This window comes from Trichechus manatus, unplaced genomic scaffold (genome assembly GCF_000243295.1).
Source record: "Trichechus manatus latirostris isolate Lorelei unplaced genomic scaffold, TriManLat1.0 scaffold00015, whole genome shotgun sequence".
Taxonomy (NCBI): Eukaryota; Metazoa; Chordata; class Mammalia; order Sirenia; family Trichechidae; genus Trichechus; species Trichechus manatus.
The window spans coordinates 25,519,802-25,526,963 of NW_004443951.1; the positions used below are offsets into that span (position 1 = coordinate 25,519,802).

At 47.2% G+C, this 7,162-nt stretch overlaps 1 protein-coding gene across 6 annotated transcripts in view; it reads right to left on the reverse strand.

The window, feature by feature from the left end:
- The window catches only part of LCK (LCK proto-oncogene, Src family tyrosine kinase), a 24,204-nt gene extending 18,895 nt beyond the window's left edge, over positions 1-5,309 (reverse strand). For 4 of the 6 annotated variants that reach the window (XM_023727282.1, XM_004372000.3, XM_023727281.1 and 1 more), the window contains exon 1: positions 5,165-5,309. The gene's annotated coding sequence lies outside the window, so the exon portion shown is untranslated. Of the gene's footprint in view, positions 1-1,040; positions 1,200-5,164 lie in introns of all 6 variants that reach the window. The other 2 variants (XM_023727279.1, XM_023727280.1) reach the window with 2 other exon arrangements.
- Positions 5,310-7,162: the final 1,853 nt, after the last annotated feature.

Genomic DNA, 7,162 nt, shown 5'->3' on the forward strand with positions numbered 1-7,162 from the left:
GGGGTTGTTAACCAATGTCATAAAACAATATGTGTACTGACTGTTTAATGAGAAACTATTTGTTCTGTAAACCTTCACCTAAAGTACAATAAAACAAAAATTTTTTTAAAAAAGGAAAGTTTACTATCATAGATAGAAAACCAGTATCACCAGCCATAAATAGAATCACACACAAACCCGTACATGTTAAAATAATCACATAATACATAAACTAACAGTTTTCAACGTTCATCCATATCCTCTTAAAATCACCTCACACACATCAGTGGTGTACAGGCCACACTTTGGGAAACACTGCACTTTGAGAAAGAGCTTTGGGCTTAGGCCTCTGTCGGTGCATAAGAGGAGACAGCTTTTTGAGTTGACCAGTCTATTGACAAAAATTTAATGGATGTCACTGAACTGTATATGTGAAGATTGTTGAAATGTCAAATGTTTTGTTACATATATATTTTACCACAATAAAAAAATAAGTAAAACTAGGCTAGACCCTTAGGTTTGGGGGAGGAATCATAAAGCCCTTAGGGAAAATTCTGAATTATTTTATATCTCTAAGGGGAATCTGTGGGATTTACAATTAACTTTACCCAAAGGATTTGGTTTTTGCCCTTAGTTTCTGAGAGATAACCTCTAAAACCTGGGAATTTCCCCAGTGATTGAAATGTCTTTGACATCTATAGGGCTCCAGATCACATCTGAGGGTTTATGCTAATGAATAACTCTTGAGTGGGGGCTGGCCAGGCCAAAAAGACCCACTACTTGACATCAACCCGACCTCAGGTGTGGGGAGCTGAAAGTTGAGTTCAATCAATCATGCCTACGTGATGAGGCCCCAATAAAGGCTCTAGACAGGGAAGCTCCATGGGCTTCCTGATTGGTGAAAGACAGCAGTGTGTGTGGGAGGGTAGCGAGTCCTTTGGGACACGGATACTCCATATTGGGAACCCTCCCAGACCTTGTCCTATGTGTCTCTTCATTTGTATCCTTTTTCCCGTAATAAAACTGAAATTGTTTAAAAAAAAAAAAAAATTAGTGGGTACCTTCTATGTGTCAGGCTCTGGGCTAGTGCTGGGAGCAGGGTGGTGCCCTGTTCATTTCTGCCCTCTTTGACAGAAGTGGGTGTCCCTCAGGATAGTCACTCCATTTTCACAGAAGGCCGTAAGCCCTGTCATCAACTTCTTGATCGGTAATGTCTGTGGCTGACAACAACACCGGCAATGAAAAACAGTTCTACTTGCCAGGAAGTAGCATCTCAAATTGACCACCATTACCCATCTACCAAGCTGACGTTTAGTAAAAACCATTAAAAGAATGAAGTAGATCTCCATGTATTAACATGAAAAGATGTCCCAGCTATAACATGGCAAGCAAGTTGCAGAAGAGAACATAGAGTGTAAGCCTCTTTGCATTTAAATATGTATATATAGGTTATTTTTTTATAAGCCAGGTTCTGTGTTAAGTGTTTATTTGCATGAAATCATGTAATCTTCACAATAATCCTGGTGAGATATGTGCTATTATTATACCTATTTTACAGATGCAAAAACTGAGGCCTCAAGGGAGTAAAATGATTTGTCTGAGGACTCACAACAAACGAATATATGGTGGACCTGTGAAATAAACTTCAGTCTGCCTGCGCCTGAGACTAGGCCTTTAACCACTACACTCTTCAGCAGCTGTATATAGAAAATCTGGAAGAATGTGCACTAAATTGTTCTCAGTGAGCATATCCCAGAAGTGGCTTGGAGAGGGCTGCATTTCTGTTTCTTAGTATGCTCTGTACTGTTGGAATTTTTTAAAACAGCCATGTGCTAATTTTGTAATTGAAAAACAAAAAACAACAAAACCACTACCAAAGCAAAAACTCTGCCAAGAGAAGTGATCCTTTGAGGAGGATCAGCTGTGCCATATCCTTCCACTCCCCTACGCCTCTCAAGAGGCGTGGGATGTGTGATAGGTGATAGAGGAAAAAAAGATTCTGTGACCAAGGAAGTTTGGGAAACACTGGCTTAAACAAAATTTATCAGGCTTCTTCTCTTGGGAAGACTTTCAGAGCTTTAGCAAGCTAGTGTTGATTGTGAATTAACACAGGGGACAGAGTTTGTAGCTGAAGCCATGTGGATTTGCTCCTAGAATGCTTTCTTTCCAGATGCCTCTTGCAACTCATGTTCTTTGGAACAGGCTTTGGGAATGCAGCTATAGGTACTTTAAACCCAACACTGGGGTTGGTTGTTAAAGGCCACATCCCTGGAAGGTATCTTGGGCCTATCTGTCCCCACCCCACCCAACTCCCTTCAGAAATATTTTCACTGAATTGAGTTTGTCCTTAAAGCCATTAGCTTACGTAGTGGAGCACAGCAGCCCTTCAGAGCTCACATATGCTCTATTAATCAAGTTGTGCATGATTTCCAAGTGTCTTCTGTAGATATCAAAACCAAGATACTTGGCTCCTCCTGAATAAATTTTTTGTTTTTGAACGTGGATATGTTTTCTTCTTTGCGCTGGTTGCTAGGAAGCTCAGGGCGAAGTTGTCATTTATGTAGTAAGTGCATAGAATTTTGAGGTTAACATTTTATGTTCTAACCTCATATTGGTCCATTTTATGCTTCTATCCCTGTGCTGTCTTTATCTCATCTTTCTCTCCTAGTTCTAACTTATGTCATCATAATATTGTATTTTCTGCTTTCTTATCAGCCCCCTTAATTCTTTTTTTCTCAGGGGTGGGGAGGAGATAGGGGGTGAACAGATAAATGGGTAGCTGGAAAGAGAAACAGCATCTAATAACATGTGTTGGATGGGGAGGAAGGGAATGTGTGTCTATAGGTAGCTACTTGTGAGTGTGTATGTGGGTTTATATGATCCAGCATGTGTTGTGTGTATAGTTCCTGCCTCTGAATATGTTGTTGTGTTGGGTGCCATCCAATCGATAGCAACCCCATGTGACAGAGTAGAACTACCCCATCGGGTTTTCTTGGCTGTAATCTTTGTGGAAGCAGATTGCTAGGTCTTTCTCCCGAGGAGCTGCTGGGTCGATTCAAACTGCTAACCTTCCAGTTAACAGCTGAGTGCTTAACTGTTGCACCACCAGGGCTCCTTGCCTCTGAACATATGTGCACACACAAATTTCCCCATGATAATACCTATTGTATTTTGGATAGGGAGATGCATGTGTGTGTGTACATGTGTATATGTGTATGAACCTGTATGTGGACCCTCCACTGAGGTAGACCCAATGGCCTAGCCCAGAATGTAGCCTGCCTAAGTTCTCACACCCACTATACACAGGAAACAAGCTTATATGCAAAGCCACACCACAAGTGTGAGGGAATGGGTGGTTCACTGGCCTGACAAGGTGCTGAGTGGGTGTAATTCTGGGTGAGGACAGCCCTCCCTCTCGTGCACCATTTGCAGGAGGAGGGAGTGCCCATCCTCCATTAAGCATCTACTATGTATCAGGTACTACCTAGGGTACACCACAGTCATTATTGTCTCTTCATTTCCCACAAGCACACTGTAAGGGAGGAATTTATCATTGCCTCTTTACAGATAAGTAAACTAAAGTTCGGAGAGGTGAAGCCACATACCCAAGGAAATGGCAGAACCGGAAAGGTACCTGGGTCCACCTGACTCTGACACACATGTTGTTTGCACTACACTACTGTCTCGCTTTGGCCTTGCTCTGAGGACTCTGACCTCATGACACCCAGGGAATAGAGCCCAGGGATAGTGACCTTGGCTTCATGTCCTAGGCACTCTCCAAAGCAGGCCTTTGTTCTTCTCAGAACAGCCCTGGCTCTTCCAGGAAGCCTCTCAGATCCCCCGAAGGGAAGTCTTCTCCCCTCCTCTGAATCCTCAGCCCCTTTTCTGCCCCATCACTTAGCCCTTTCTCTCTTTGAGAAGAGCCTCTCTTCCTGCACCCCACATGTGAGAGACACTGTTGACTCATTTACCAGCCCTGGGCTGAGCGGAGGGGACTGTTCTTGTCCAGGGTGTGGATGAGCCCCTCTGAAGCACAGAGTGAGCAGCATGTCCCCCAGTTGCCACATGAGGCTGTAGGCCTGGGTACAGGGAAAGGCTGGGATGTGCTGAAAATTGTATGTCTAGAAAATCTGCGGTGGTGGAACTCTGGAATGTTTGGCTGAGGTGGGGACTCCCCCAAGAAACTGATGGCTCAGAGCTGGAAAGAGAGGGGGTTGGCAGGTAGCTGACTATGTCTTCCTGGGCTTCCACCTCTCTCAGGTTTGAAGTGGGAATCAGCAAGACCAACTGGCCCTACACATGCAGCTGCAGTGTATGGGGCTGAAGCAGAAGGGAGCAAGAGGACAGTGTCCTGCGATACTTGGCAGAGGCAGGAATGGCAACTTTCCAGATGGAAGTTCAGAAGTTCCTTGCCCAGGAGCAACTGCACCTCTTTTGGGGATAAAAACAGCCCTTCTTCTCTCCTTTTCCCGTCATCCTCTCTCCCTTTTAACTTCCCAAAGTCAGACCACATATTTCCACCTTGGAGACTCCATCCCAGATGATAAATGTCCAACTGCTCCAGCCAGGAGACTCCTCCCTCTCTCAAGCAGTGCTGGTCAGTGAGAGCTAAAACAACTTCTCACGTGTCCATCTGGTTGCCCTGGCTGACTCCTCTCTCTCTCAGGAGATCTGGTCACTAGGTCTTCCCAGGAACCAGAAGATTCGTAGGTCCCCCTGACTCAAGCCTGTCCATCCCTCTGCACCATGGGGGGCAGGAAGGGGTCACAGTCTAGGCTACCACTCTCTTCTAGGGCATTCTAGTCCTGGCTCAGCCACTGCCATGGGACTATAGAAGAGTGTCTTGCCCTCTCTGGGCCTCAGGAGCCTCATCCTTCACATAAGGGACTGGGCTTGGTGATTTCTGAAGGCTTTTTTAATAGCTCACAGTCCATGTTCCGGATCTTCCAAGAACATGCTCCCAGTGAAGTAGGGGCTGATGGCGCATAGTGTGGCAGGGGCAAGAGCCACCAGCTACGCAGAGAAGAGGTGATCCAGTCACACTCCATGCCTCCCACCTGACCACCAGCAAGGTTTCTCTGTCCCCCAGCCTGAAGGGCTGCTGCACACCTTGGGCCAGGTTGCTGCCTCCTGCTATCAGAACCCCAACCAGAGCCTGTAGGCCCTTGTTCCCAGTGCTCCTTACCTGCCCAGCCCAGGAGCCCTCTGGCCCTATTCACATGGTCCTCCTGGCCCAGCCTGGTTGCCCAGACACGGTGTTAGCTTCCCTCGCCGTCGTAGTCACCGCCTGTCTCCCCGCGCCCACGTCCTACCCTGACTTCCTGCCTCCTCCTGAGTGCTCCTCAACCAACCCAGCCCCAGCAGCCCAACCACAAGCCTCCAGCAGCCTAACCTTCCTGCTGCCGTAGCCCTCCACCCCTCAGCCCTGGGGGTCCCACACATCTCCAGGGGCAGGCCCTACTCACCCTGAGAGTAGATACTTGGAGGATAAAAGTTGAGGGAGGATGTTTGATGGAACCTCCCCTCCTCCCCTCCAGAGTGCACCTGGGCAAGAGATTCAAGGACAGCCTTTGAGCCCAGTGAGCAGGGGGCAATCAGCCTACAGTGAAAGGCAGGCAGCTCCACTGTTACAGTCTGAGAGCTGAGTGACCCTTTTGTTACCGTCTGAGGTCAAGGTAGGATCGCTTCAGAGTCAGAGGAGAAGACCATATTGCTGTTAAGTAGCTGCCGGGCAGAACAATACCCCTGTTACAGTATGACGGCAGGCTAACAACACCCATCTCATACTCAGGGGACAGGACGATAGCTTTATTAGAGTCAGAGTGTCAGCTAACACCCCTCCTACAGACAGAATGCTGGACAATAGCCTGTTTCAGAAGCAGGCAGGACAACTCCACACCTTCAAGAGGGTAGAGAAACAGTCCTTGTTGTAGGCAGAGGGCAAAACCAAAACCAAACCCACTGCTATCAAATCAATTCTGAATCCTGGTGTCCCCGTATGTGTCAGGGTAGAACTGTGCTCCATAGGGTTTTCAATGGCTTTTTCAGAAGCAAATCACCAGGCCTTTCTTCTAAGGAGTCTCTGGGCAGACTTGAACCTCCAACCTTTTGGTAAGCTGCCGAGCACCTTAACTGTTTGCACCACCCAGGGACTCCCAAGGACAGGGCAGCACCCACAAATTATGACTGAAAAATAGAGCGGCAGTTCTAATTCAGGTAGAATCAAGGCCACAGCCCCTGTTAGACGTGTAGGGTCTGGCACTACCTCCTGTATCAGGTAGAAGATAGAACAAAAACTCCTGCCCAGGCACCCAGGTGCAGCCCTCAGACTGGTGGGACTTTCTGTTATAGACAGGAGGCAGGATCCTTGTTACAAGCAGCAGGCAGGTCAAAAAGCTCCAAGCGGAGAGTGGCACCCATGATAGGCTGAGGGCTGGGCCTTGACTTTACCAGAGGAAAGTGTGAATGCGTCACCACCTCCTGAGCCTCAGGTCTGCTCAGGCAGGGGGAGGGGAACCCACAGAGTATTGTTGGGGTCTGTGAGGTGGAAGTTGATGCTGTGTGCACCTCAGCTGCAAGAGAAGGGGAGGACAGGAAATGGGTGGGGGAAGAGGAAGCCGGAGTTGGAAAGTCAGACAAAGAGGGTAACATAGAAACAAAGGTTGAGAGATACAAAGTAAGAAACCTCCAGAATGACACACAGTCCGAACCCCCGCCTGGTACAGGGCTGAGGTCTCAGCTGGCCTTGCTGTATGACCCTGAGCACTTCACAGTCCATCTCTGGGCCTCAGCCCAGTAGTAATAATACTACTGGGTGACAGTAATGATAAGCAATGGATAGTTCACATTTTTTGAGGACTGTGCATTATCTTACTTAAGCTATACTTGATTATTTATGGAGTGAGAATTAGCATCTCTATTTTAGAGGCAAGGAAACAGCTTCAGGGGTTAAGGGATCTCCTCACTTCTAATTTAGGTAGAGGTGAGGTCTAATAGAAATAAAAGGGGGAGCTGGCTTTTAACCCAGGTCTACCAGATCTTGCATTCTATAGCCTCCCAATTTTACCAGGTGGGGGTGACTTAGGATTTTAAGTTCTTTCTCAGTTCTGATCTTGATATGATCTAGAGGGGGAGAGAGCTGGAGCTGGAGGTCTGGAGCAGATGAGGAGCCATCAGTCCAACC